This window comes from Engystomops pustulosus, chromosome 1, assembly GCF_040894005.1.
Source record: "Engystomops pustulosus chromosome 1, aEngPut4.maternal, whole genome shotgun sequence".
Lineage (NCBI taxonomy): Eukaryota > Metazoa > Chordata > Amphibia > Anura > Leptodactylidae > Engystomops > Engystomops pustulosus.
In genome coordinates, this window is record NC_092411.1 from 156,863,171 (window position 1) to 156,876,847 (window position 13,677).

Sequence of the window (13,677 nt, forward strand, 5' to 3'; positions counted from 1 at the left end):
GTGCCTTTGCACACTTGGGTTGATTAACCCTTCTCGATCTTACCAAGTGTCAACATCTTTTATGGGTTACCTTCAAGAGGTATTCCGCGAATATGAACATTTGGTACAAAAACCCATAATGCTATAAATAAATAAATGTAGAAAAACTCAATGCCATGAATCACAAAATGAGCTTAGTTGGTTTGATTTTATGATTCAACCGTCTGCCAGTCAAGCACCGGTGCGTGGCACTGCAACCACGGAAGGCCCAGAAGAACTGAAGACGTGCACCGGGTTAGCATGTAAAAGGAAACTCTCTCCTTGTGCAAGACCCCCACTTGTAAGCATAGGTGTTCAGTGCGGCACCGGATCAGGTCTTGGAGAATCTGCCCACTGACTGATGAGATGACCAGTGTCTTCTCGAGACGGACCACATGAAGGCGGTACTGAGAAACCAGGGCAGCATCCACAAAGTTTCCTGCCGAACCGGAATCCAGGAAGTCAGAGGCTGGAAATGGATTACCTGTTCCAGAACTGAGTAAGACAGGTATATTCAGATGTGGAGAAGCTTTGTTCTCACCTTGGGACGCTTCTCCCAATAACCCTAGGTGCGTGCGTTTCCCAGATGCTGAGGACGCAGGGGACAGGTCTGAAGGAAATGTTCCGGGCTGGCACAATAGAGACAGAGGTTCTCCTGAAGTCGCCTGGAACGTTCCTGGGAAGACAGCCGAGCTCTGTCCACTTGCATCGGTTCATCTGCAGCTGTCATGGTAGGTGGCTGAAGCGATCTTTGGAAGACTGGAGCTAGATGGGGTAGACGACAGGTCCAGGCTTGCGGTAATTCCAGACATTGCTCCTAAGAGCGCTCAGTAAACCAGATGTCTATCTGAGTGGCCAGAGAGATTAGGTCACTCAGTTAAGACGGAAGGTCCCATGCAGACAAGGCGTCTTTGATCAGACCAGACAGTCCCTTTTTAAAAGTCGCAATCAAGGCCGCCTCATTCCAATCCAGCTCAGAGGCTAAAGTACGGAACTGGACCGTGTAGTCTCCAACTGATGAGTCTCCTTGACGCAGGTTCAGCAGTGCGGTCTCAGGTGAAGATTCTCATGCAGGTTCCTCAAAGATGGACCAGAACTCAGCAAAGAAGGAGTTGATGTCAACTGTAACCGGGTCCTTTCTGTCCTAGATGGGAGTATCCCATGCCAGGGTTTTCCTGGAGAGGAGGCTTATGATGAATGACACCTTAGACTGTTCAGTGGCAAACTGTGTCGGCATGAGCTCAATGTGCAAGGAGCACTGGGTGATGAAGCCCCTGCACAACTTGGGGTCCTCATCATATTAAGACGGCATGGATAATCTCAGCCTACGTTCAGCGGTAGGTAGGCTAACCAGAGTAATGGAAGGAGCCAAAGGTTGACGCTGTTGCTCAGTTGCTGCAACATGGCGGTGACTTGACCAAGTTGTTCACCTTTCACGGCAATCTCCCGGGACTGCTGGACCACGACAGTGGTAAGATCAGCCAGAACAGGTAGCAGAACCTGGGAAGGATCCATGGCCGGATCTTACTGTCAGGATCAGTGGTAGTGGATCCTCTGGACCACTGGGGACGATTGTGTAAGCCAACACCTGGGACCGGAGTCTAAGTGGCACCCAGTTTCACTAGAGCCTGCCTCAAAGCGGGTTGGACATGCTGCGGTGTGGAACCACCAGGTCATTCCACAGGCACCACTTTGTCTATGGTGGCAGCTTAGGTGAAGTACAGATTCGTGAGGCAGAAGGTCGAGACAGGCATCATAGTATCAGAGTTGGGGATGTAGCAGAAGGTCAGGACGGGCAGCGCAGGGACAAGGTCAGGAACGGAATCAAGGTCACAACGGGAAATCAGGATAATCACACAGGGCATCAGAAAAGCTTTCACTAAGCCTCTGGAAAAGATCAGCCTCTACCCAGCAGCGAGCAAGGTTTGCCCATGAAACTGGGGGTCGTTTGCTACAAACCCCTGGAGAAAACTGCAGCCATCCAGCAAAGAAGGGATTAACTGCCAACTTGGATTCCTCCATGTCTCCTTACCTGCCAGCAGCCTGCACACCGGCCAAAGTGGAACTACAAGCGCATGTCCTGTACCGTTTACCCAGCTGCTCCCATCTTGTGCACTAAATTTAAAATGGCGAATATCCCACACCACCCACATGCTTCCACCAGAACCTTGATTCTGCCAACATCTCCACCTACATACATTTTCCTATCAGGAAATATGCAAATACTTTTTCCAAAATGGGATAAGTTAAACATTGCTTTTTTCTGCTACCTTTTAAGACAGCTCCCTTATAGATATAGGACCATTTCAATAACATTTGTAAGTTGAAGTAAAAAAAGGCTGTTTAATGATAAATAACCTTATAGGAAACATTTACTTAGAAAGACGGAAACTTCACTTAGAATGCTCTTTCCGTGTATAATGCTGGGTGCGAAAACATTCATTAAGAACGTGCGCCAGAAATGATGTATCTGTCGCTTCCCCGCACTGGCCCGACAGAGTTCACCAACTTTTTTGTGCTGCACCTTTAACATAGGGTGTGTGACACAATGGGGCTTATTTACTAGGGGTCAATGGATCGCATTTCTGTCTGATTTCGGGATTTGCGCCGCTGTGACAGGTATTTAACAGGGGATTGTGTCGCACGCGATTGGATTGTGGAGCAGCTGTGCTGGCTTTCATGCAACAGAAATCAGGGGTCCGACTGATTCGGACTGAGCGCGCGATTTAAGATTCAAATTGTGTCGCAAGACAATGCACTTACATGCACCAGGAAGAAGATGGTGAACTCCGGCAGACCTAAGCGCTGAAGCGAAATATTCAAGATATTGGGTGCACAATCTTAGTGAATCGCGGCACAGTGCATTCTGGAAGGACAATGCATTTTCGGGGATCGCGACAGGACAGGTAAGTAAATGTGCCCCAATCTGTGCAATGGTGGCGCAGACACTTTTTAAAAACCTGTGCAAGCTGTTTTCATCTGAAAGAACATACAGGGGCACATTTACTTACCCGGTCCAGTCGCGATCCAGCGGCGGGTTCTCCGACGCTGATTCGGGTTCTGCCGGGATTCACTAAGGTCCGTGCGTCGATATTCACCAGGTGTCGCTGCTGTGCCGAGGTCCGCCGGAGTTCACCTGCTTTTTTCTGGTGTATGTGAGTGCTTGATCTTGCGACACAAATGGCTTTTTAAATTCCGCGATTTTTCCAAATCCTTCGGGTTGTCCTGTGGCCACGCCCCCCGATTTCTGTCGCGTGAAAATCGGCGCGATTGCGCCAAAAAACGATCGCGTGCGCCACAATCCCGTGAAATACAGCGCAAAGCAGAAATATTCGGGAAAAACCAGAAGGATTCGCGGCTGCGGACCCTTAGTAAATGTGCCCCACAATGTTCATCAGAAAAGCTCTCAGTAAATGTGCCCCAAATGTCTTTAACCCTTTAACGCTCTGCGCCGTAGCTCTACAGCGCAAAGGTATAATGAGTATATGAAGAGGGCCCACGGGCTGAGTCCACTTCATACAAGGGTGGGGGTTTTTGCATATTGCAGAAAATCCCCACCGCTAATAACCGCGGTCGGTGCTTGCACCGATCGCGGCTATTAACCTTTTCATTGCCGCCGCCGCCGTTTAAAAGACAGCGGCGCGTGGGCTCCGCCATCTTTATTACGATCGCCGCGCCCCCGAACGTCATCGGGGGGCGGCGATCGGTTGCCATGGTAGCCTTGGGTCTTCATTTGACACGAGGCTACATGGCTTCTGGAGATTCGTTACAATGAGCCAGAGGCTCATTGTAATGAATGTGCTGCAAAAATGCCATATATTGCAATACAGAAGTATTGCAGTATATGGTAGGAGCGATCTGACCATCTAGGGTTAATGTACCCTAGATGGTCTAAGAAATAGTGGGAAAAAAAAAGAAAAAAAAAGTTTAAAAAATAGAAAAAATTACTAAAATATTAAAAATTCAAATCACACCCCTTTCCCTAGAAATGATATAAAACATAATAAACAGTAAAAATCACAAACATATTAGGTATCTTCGCGTCCCAAAATGCCCGATCTATCAAAATATAAAAATGGTTACGGCCAGCGGTGACCTCCGAGACGGGAAATGGCGCCCAAATGTCTGAAATGCGAATTTTACACCTTTTTACATCACATAAAAAATGAAATAAAAAATTATCAAAATGTCGCACAGACCTCAAAATGGTAGCAATGAAAACGTCGGCTCATTTTGCAAAAACTGACACCTCACACAGCTCCGTGCGCCAAAGTATGAAAAAGTTATTAGCGTCAGAAGATGGCAAAAAAACCTATATAAATTTGGTATCACCGCGATCGCACCGAACCAAAGAATAAAGCTGAGGTGTTATTTTGAGTGCACAGTCAAAGTCGAAAAAACTGAGCCCACAAGAATGTGACGGAGCGTTTTTTTCCAATTTTTCCACATTTGGAATTTTTTTTCAGCTTCGCGGTACATGGCATGTTAAAATAAATAACATTACGGGAAAGTAAAATTTGTTATGCACAAAATAAGCCCTCACACAGGTCTGTACACGTAAAAATGAAAAAGTTATGGATTTTTGAAGTTGGAGAGCGAGAAATGAGCAGAAAAACCCTGCGTCCATAAGGGGTTAACTGCCTGTATTTCCAGTTCATGCATAAAAGCATAGTTATAGGCAGGTCCGTATCTGCCATGAGGCGAGATGAAATTAATCACATCTGTTTCTTTAAGCAAATTAGTAGATATTCCATTCACACAGTTATTATTTTCACAGCAAACAATTATGTAACGTTTCGGGCCTCAGACACCTTTATGAACCTTCCTCCTATATAAAACATATAGTAAAAGTCAGAATATACATATGTTATTAAAAAAAACTCATGTCTTCAGAGAAAAAGTTTTTTTTACAGATAAAGGCAAGATACAGGCAGTTCATAATGGGGGTCATTTACTAAGGGCCCTATTCGCGTTTTCCCGACGTGTTACGCGTTTTTCCGATTTGCGCCGATTCCCCTGAATTGCCCCGGGATATTGGCGCACGCAAAACACGTGTGAAAAATACAAGTGTGAAAAGAGGCCTTACTGATCTCATCTAAGCAAATTCTCAGCTCATTTGCATATGACTTTAGAATAGATAAGTAGGGGAGTTTTTAAATAACAGAGAGAATGGTAAATGTATATCTAATAACCCTACCTAAGGGTGCTGTTACTTGGTGGTATAAATGTTGGCAACAGATTTTTTTTAACGCTGTACAGACAGTGGCACAGTGTGAAATCATGAAGCTAGCAAAAATTGAGAATTTCTATTATTAGGGTTCTGGCATTGGTGACAGTACTTCTCGTGTTTAGTGTGCTTGAAAACAAACACATTAATTAAAAAACTCCTTTTGACTAGAGATGAGTGAGCACTAAAATGCTTGAGTGCTCGTTATTCGAGACGAACTTTTCCTGATGCTCGAGTGCTCGTCTCGAATAACGAGCCCCATAGAAGTCAATAGAAGACTCGAGCATTTTTCAAAGGGACCATGGTTCGGGAATAAAATGCGTTATTTAACTGAAAAAGAATGTCTTCTGATAAGTTATCAGATGTATGCAAACATCTGCAATCTATTCTTCACTGTTCCGCGCGTATATTATCTCCCGACAAGTTAGCAGATGTGAAGAACAGTGAAGAATAGACTAAAAACAGTGAACACGGGATCATTTAAGTGAAAAACGCAGTGAAAAACATAGTGAAGAATAGATTGCAGATGTTCGGCACATCTGCTTACTCGTCTGGAGATACGCTGTCCCGGGATCCGTGCTGCTGCTCCCCGGTGTCTCCGTGCTGCTGCTCCCCGATGTCTCCATGCTGCCGCTGCCCCGATGTCTCCGTGCTGCCGCTGCCCCGATGTCTCCGTGCTGCCCCGGTGTCTCCATGCTGCTGCTTCCCGGTGTATCCGTGCTGCTGTTCCCCGGTGTATCCGTACTGCTGTTCCCCCGATGTCTCAGTGCTGCTGCTCCCCGGTGTTTCCATGCTGCTGCTCCCTGGTGTCTCCGTGCTGCTGCTCCCCCGATGTCTCTGTGCTGCTCCCCGGTGTCTCTGTCCTGCTCACTGTGTTTTTCAATGTGTTCTTCACACATATATATTGTTCTTCACATGCTATTTTGTTTGCACCGTTCCGCGCGTATCTCCCGATAAGTAAGCAGATGTGCCGAACATCTGTAATCTATTCTTCACAGTGAAGAATTTACTTGAGTAAAGGAAAAGCTTTTTCCTATTTTTTTTCTTTCTGCATGTAGCATGTCTAAGTCATCTTTACCTCTGTACTTACAGAAAGAGATTTTTTTTTTACTTTTATTTTTTTTTCGAAACTAAAAGTCATAACAAGCAGAGCACAAAATCCAGTTGTGTGCTGTCAGTGGAGGTTAGAAACTAGCCATACAATAGGGCTACAATAGCGTTATATATTTTATTTTTTTTATTTGCTTGTGGCTGGCCTTGCTGGCACTAGTAGTGGAGCTAGTACCATATTGTGACGAATTTGCAGGGAGACTTGTGAACGTTCTATTTAGCTCTTAGTGACACACATATCCATCTCAAACACCTAAGTGGGACAATTTATTAGGGGTTTGATTGATTAGGCACAGTATGACGATTTTTTATTTTTTTTCAAAACTGAAAGTCATCACAGGCACAGCACAAAATCCTGTTGTGTGCTGTCAGTGTAGGTTAGAAACTAGCCATAGCAATCATCATCATCTTCTGTGGTTGCTGTGTGATTTCTTCTGATCGTTTTGTTAAAAAAAACACAAAAAAAACCACAAAAAAATTTACAGTTTACACTTTAATTTTGAAAATGTTGAACCCGAGGGCTAGGGGTAGAGGACGAGGGCATGGGTGTCCAACTACTGCAGGGGTCAGAGGCCGTGGTCCTGGGTGGGGTGAGACACCACCTGCTGATGAGGGAGCAGGGGAACGCCGCAGAGCTACACTCCCTATGTCTCAAGTTACTGGGACTCATGGTAGAGCACTGTTGAGGCCAGAACAGTGCGAAGAGGTGATGTCGTGGATTGCGGACAATGCTTCTAGCCATTTGTCCACCAGTCAGTCTTCCAAGCAGTCCACCCATGTCACCGAAATCAGCACTCCTCCAGCTCCTCCACCTCAGCCTCCTTCCCCCCAGCCTGCCCCCTTCCAGGAAAATTTGGCATTTGAACCGGCATACTTCTGGACCCTTCCCAGAGTCGCAAACCACTTGTCCGGTTGCTGCTGAGCTCTTTCCCGATTCCCAGATTTTCCACCAGTCGCAGTCTGTGGGTGATGATGACATTGTTGACGTAGTGGAAGAAGTGTTTAAAGAGGTGTTGGACGATGAGGAGACACGGTTATCAGACAGTGGTGAAGTTGTTGTCAGGGCAGGAAGTCCGAGGGGGGAGCAGACTGAGGGATCGGAGGATGATGAGGTGACAGACCCAAGCTGGGTTGATAGGCCGGGTGAACACAGTGCTTCTGAGACGGAGGCGAGTCCTCGACGAGAACAGGTTGGAAGAGGCAGTGGTGGGGCCAGATGGAGAGGCAGGGCCAGAGTTGGTGCATCAGCGCCAAATGTTTCATTTATTGAAGCTCCCGTGGTGAGGGCTAGATTTTCAGAAGTCTGGAGGTTCTTTAAAGAAACACCGGATGACCGCCAGACTGTCGTGTGCAACCTGTGCCACACCAGGATCAGCAGGGGTTCCACCACTACCAGCCTAACCACCACCAATATGCGCAGGCATATGAATGCTAAACACCCCACTCAATGGAACCAAGGCCGTTCATCTCCGGCCGGGCACACCACTGCTCCTTCCCCTGTGTCATCTGCTGCCTCTGCTAGTCAGCCCCCTGCCCAGGACCCCGGCCCAAACACCTCCCGTGCGAAAACCACACCTTCGCCTCCATGATCCTCCACAGCATCCACCAATGTCTCCATGCGCAGCGTCCAGCTCTCTATACCCCAGATGCTGGAGCGCAAGAGGTAATACAGTGCAACTCACCCACACGCCCAAGCCCTCAACATCCACATCTCCAAATTACTCAGCCTGGAGATGCTGCCCTATAGGCTGGTAGAGAGCGAGGCCTTTCACAACCTCATGGTGGCGGCCACCCCTCGGTATTCGGTCCCAAGCCGCCACTATATACTATATACTGCCGACGCCAAGGATTGCGGGGCCTACCTTGGTCCAGGTCACTCAGGCCTATTATGCCTCCTCCTCCTCCCACCTCTCCTCAACCTCCTCCTCCGAATTACTATCCGTGAAAATGGCGCCATCAGCCGGTAGCTCTAGGAACAGCAGCAGTGCCGTCGCTAAGCGACAGCAGGCGGTACTCAAACTGCTAAGCCTAGGCGATAAAAGGCACACCGCCCAAGAGCCATTACAGGGCATCACGGTGCAGACTGATCTGTGGCTGGCACCGCTGAACCTGAAGCCAAGCATGGTTGTGTGTGACAACGGCCGTAACCTGGTGGCGGCTCTGCAACTCGGCAGACTGACACGTGTGCCATGCCTGGCCCATGTGTTAAATCTCATAGTTCAGCGATTCCTCAAGACATACCCCAATCTGTCTGATTTGCTCACGAAGGTGCGCCGCATCTGTGCGCATTTCAGGAAGTCCAGCACAGATGCTGCCACTCTAAGGGCAGCACAGCGCCGCCTCCAACTGCCCGCTCACCGACTGTTGTGCGACGTGCCCACGAGGTGGAATTCAACATTAACCATGTTATCCAGAGTTTACAAGCAGCGCAGAGCAATTGTAGACTGCCAGATGTCAACTTCCACCAGAACTGGTAGTCAGGTCATTCAGCTTCCTCAAGTCTACAATGAGGAGTGGACGTGGATGTCTGATATCTGTCAGGTGCTGAGTAACTTTGAGGAGTCAACACAGATGGTCAGTGGCGATGCCACCATCATCAGCCTCACCATCCCGCTGCTTGGCCTGTTGAAAAACTCTTTGGTCAGCATGAAGTCAGAAGCTTTGCGCTCGTCACAAGAGACGGGGGAAGAAGATTCCCTTGTTGATAGCCAAAGCACCCTCAGGTTTGTTTCTCAGCGCATATCGGAGGAGGTGGAGGAGGATGAGGAGGAAGAGGAGGAGAATGTTGGCGAGACCGAAGAGGGGAGAATTTCTCAGTCCTTCACTGTTCAGCGTGTATGGGCAGGAGAAGAGGAGTTGGAGGAGGAGGAAATGGGCAGTCAGGCCAGTGAGGGGAGTGAATTCTTGCAAGTTGGGACTCTGGAGCCTATGGCAGATTTCATGCTAGGCTGCCTATCCCGTGACCCTCGCGTTCAAAGAATTTATTCCAGCACCGATTACTGGGTATTCACTCTCCTGGACCCACGGTACAAGCAAAATCTTTCCACTCTCATCCCTGGAGAACAAAGGAGTGTGAGAATGCATAAATACCAGCAGGCCCTGGTGCACAAGCTGAAACAGCATTTCCCTTCTGACAGCGCTAGCAGCAGAGGGCGTACTTCTGCGGGACAAGTAGCGAGGGAGAGTAGGCGAGAAGGCAGCTTGTCCAGCACTGGCATTGGACAGGAGAAAACTCGCCTGGCAGCGGACCGCCGGCTCCATCCCAAGATCCAACCAACATAGTTTTAACTGCAGCACCTTTAATCTACTACTACTTTACTGCCTCCATACATCGTCCCCTAATCAAACAAGCTGTGTCAGGCAGAATTTTCAGGTGTTTCACCAGATACATAATGGAACTCGGCCCATCTGTCGCTGTCATGCTGGAGACCTGAAGTTGCAATCATAGCAGCGCAATATGGATGCCCCATACTGTCGCTCTTAATCATGGAACCATTTCCGAAAAAACAATTAAAAATAGAACCGCTATGCTATTCCATTATTCCTAGATGAAATATTCAAACAACCCCACCTGCTTTGAAAATTATAATTTTTTCAAAGTAAACGCTTCTGGCCCCCAGGCCCATTTTGGGTGGGGAGGAGCCGAGAGACAGGGGCTTGGACAGGCGAAAGCTCGCCTGGCAGCGGACCGCCAGCTCCATCCCAAGATTAGGTAGCCTCAGAGGCATCCATGCATACTGCCCCTGCTGTTTCCTGTCCATTTCGCTTCCACGATCCTCCACAGCGTCCACCAATGTCTCCATGCGCAACTTTCAACTCTCTATACCCCAGACGCTGGAGCGTGAGAGGATATACAGCACATCACCCCTTATCAAACGAGCTGTGTCAGGCAGAATTTTCAGGTGTCTCACCAGATACATAATGGAACTTGGCGCATCTGTGGCCGCCATGCTGGAGACCTGAAGTTACAATCATAGCAGCGCAATATGGATGCCCCATACTGTCGCTCTTAATCATGGAAGTCGTCTCCATGGCTGCCTCCACATGTCGTCCCCTTATCAAACGAGCTGTCAGGCTAATTTTTCGGGTGTTTCACCAGATACGTTAGGGAACTTGGTCACTATGTCGCCACCATGCTGTGTTATCGACTAAATATACCGTCAACCTTTTGTTCACATAGGAAATCATTTCAGCGCTTCTTGCTCACCTCCTTTGGTTCCACTTCCTTGCCAAAAGGAATTTTTTTAATTGGTTTGAAGCCTGGGTCCATATGGGGTATGTCGCCATGCCCATCTCTAGCCTGCCGCTGCTGCCACTGCCTCTGCATGCCGTATTCTATAGTGTTAGGGTCAATTATTGGATGTTTTAGATGCTATGTAGCCTCATTCGGTCACTCTGTCATCGCCATGCTGTTGCCCTTAATTTAATAGGAGTACATATGTTTTTTTGTTCACTTTTTATTGCATTTTTTGTGGGATTCAATAGGTAAAAATCATGATTTTGAGCTGTTTTTAACAGGTTTTTTAACGGTGTTCATCGTGCGGGTTCAATAATTATTAAAGGGGTATTCCAGGAATCAGCATAATTTGTATACAAATGAGTCAGTAAAATATAAGCTAATGTGTAATTAGTTGTTATTTAAAATTTTTAGCAGAAAAATGCTGGTGACATAGACTGTAATGAAGAATTAAAATGCTACTGGCCCTTTAATCAGTCCGTTAATTTCCTCCGCGCGGTCCGTTGCAGAGCATACACAGGACAGAAGATGGCCGCTGGTCACATGTCCACATCACATGTCCTGCACCTGCCTGGGCAGGTCAAGTGATCACCACTATGTTTGGCTGTAGTCGGTTGGTTGCAGTGCATCCAGTATGGCCAGTGTTTTGGTGAGGGCAGTTACACATCATTACTATGGTAACAGAGCAAGAAAACCTGTTAGATCATCACTGGGAGCAGAGCATAAGAGGTAGGAGGAGTTACTGTGAACTAAAGGATCATGGAACTGGTAGTTTCCAGTGGCGGCCATCTTGGTGATAACTCCACCTACTTTAGAGAGGCCATAAATTTTTTAAATCATAAAATCAAACTATTTAAGCTCCGTTTTGTTACTAATGACATTGAGTATTGTTGTATTAATTTATTTCTATCATCATGGGTTTTTGTGTCAGACGTTCATATTCCCGGAATATTTTAACTTTTGTACTATTTCATCTATGGGACATGAACAAGCAATCATCTGATTGCTTTTTCATGATAATACTCTGCCTGCAAAACTGATCGGACCCCAGGGCTGCCAAAGCAATGACCGGTGCCCCCCCAAGACAGCTCCGGGTTGGGGGGGGGGGCGATCATGGGGGGAAAGACCCCCGGAAGGCATTTAACAGGTTAATCACCCATGATCAGAGCCCACTCCGACCGCAGGTGTTACACTGGGATGTCAGCTGTTAGCTACAGCCGGCACTCCGTGTATCCCAATGCCGGTTCGGCTCTGATCCAGAGATGAGCCGGCATCAGCACCGCGTTGGATATATCCGTCGCTGAGCACTAAGCAGCTCAGAGACAGAATTGTGGCAAGGCACAGATCTGGCCAAGGTTACAAAAGAGCACAATGGCCTCTATAATGCTTAAATGGAAGAAGTTTTGGAAGACCACAACTCCTTCTCCCATATTGCAGTTTGTTTTACCATACTAAAGGGAGCCTCTTCCTGACTGTGACTGGTCATAAAATAGTTTTATTTTGGGGCCCCACTTTTAGTTTTGCCCAGGGCCCCACTTTGTCTAGAACCGGCCCTGTGTATATTCTCTATATCCCTAATCTTATACTGTTCATAAAAGTAATTTCATGATGAACTTCAATTGTCTTTTTATAACCCATCTGTATGGGAAAGCCAATCACATTCCCTAACTGCATGTAACCCTCCACCCCGACTACCGTCCAGACCAAATCCGGACCTAGACAGTGTAGGAGATTGTTACACCCAGCTGGCCTGGCCTCTGTGCTCTCTGCAGCTGATCTCCCCCTCATACTGTAAATGCTCACGTATAAGTCGAGGCTACTAATTTTAGCAGGAAAAAAAGGGGGAAAAGTTATTGACTGGAGTATAAACCCTAGGGTAGGAAATGCAGCCGCTGCTCTAATAAAATGTCCAGAGGTAGCCGAACCTCATTACTGAATAGTCCACAGCAGAGCCCCCCTTTACAGAAATGTTCACAGCAGGGTCCCCCTTTACTGAAATGTTATTACTATGTTATGTCCACAGCAGGACTTTCTTGAAGAAAAAAAAATCTTTATCTCAAAAATAATCTTAGACAAATACATATATGTGCTGTATATCATGGGACCTGCCGCAGCTGCCATTAAAGTGTAACCGTCATTCTGAGCAAAAAAAACTAAAATACATAATTCTGCCCCAGGTGTCCCTGGGAATCATTCCTCAAAGTATTTTGCCTCTCGGTCCAAATTTAGTACCTCTTTTGGCCCATAGCAACCATGGTTTCCAGCTCTCAAAAAACTACAATCAGCAAGATGGAGGGGCAGGGCCTGCCTCCTGTCACCTCATCACAAGACCCTGCTGCTGACAAATGACACCAGAGCTATCTATCTATCTATCTATCTATCTATCTATCTATCTATCTATCTATCTATCTATCTGATATCTATCTAAGTAATACTCCAGCACAGCACATGACAGGACAGCTTGCAGACTTGTAGAGTGTCTCCTGCCACTTCTTTGTGTGAGGTGATGGGGGAGAGGGGGGGCTGCAGTTTCTGTCTGTGTGGATTATTTGTTTACAAGTGTAGGGAAAGCTGAGGAGAGAGAAGTGAAGGTGTTTTGTCACTGCATTAGTGAGGGCTTCTCCCTGCACATGACTGAGTGCTGGAGACATGAGGTAATCAGCTGTGTGCAGTGAGGGAGAGAGGGGCATGTCTCCTGTTCCGTAGTCTTCTTTATGAAGACGGAATGTCCATAGTAACAGCTATCTGAGCAGTCACTGCCATCTAGGGGAAGTCTGCAGAATACAAGAGGAAGGAGCAAGATTCGGGTAACTAATCCAATTTCAAAAAGGCTTAAAATTACCTGCCCTACAACATATCAAAAGTTTTTTGAAATGACGGTTACACTTTAACCTGATAACTGAAACCCTGCTGACAGGTTCCCTTTAAGGTTATGCAGAACCATATTATCATGTTTAAGGGTAAGGGGGGCCCATCCTGAAGTCTGCTATATACAGACTTGCATAATAGGTATAAATAGACATATAAAGTATATGCTTGAAAATCTATGAAATATGTACAGTATATGGGCATAAAAAATATATGT

The 13,677-nt window shown here is 46.9% G+C and overlaps 1 protein-coding gene across 3 annotated transcripts in view; it reads left to right on the forward strand.

The window, feature by feature from the left end:
- Nucleotides 1-13,677, forward strand: part of LRRC25 (leucine rich repeat containing 25) — a 144,383-nt gene that overhangs the window by 13,882 nt on the left and 116,824 nt on the right. Inside the window, exon 1 of one of the 3 annotated variants that reach the window (XM_072112604.1) lies at nt 11,015-11,321. The exons of the other annotated variants lie outside the window; for them this stretch is intronic. The gene's annotated coding sequence lies outside the window, so the exon portion shown is untranslated. Of the gene's footprint in view, nt 1-11,014; nt 11,322-13,677 lie in introns of those variants that run through there. 3 annotated transcript variants of the gene reach the window in all.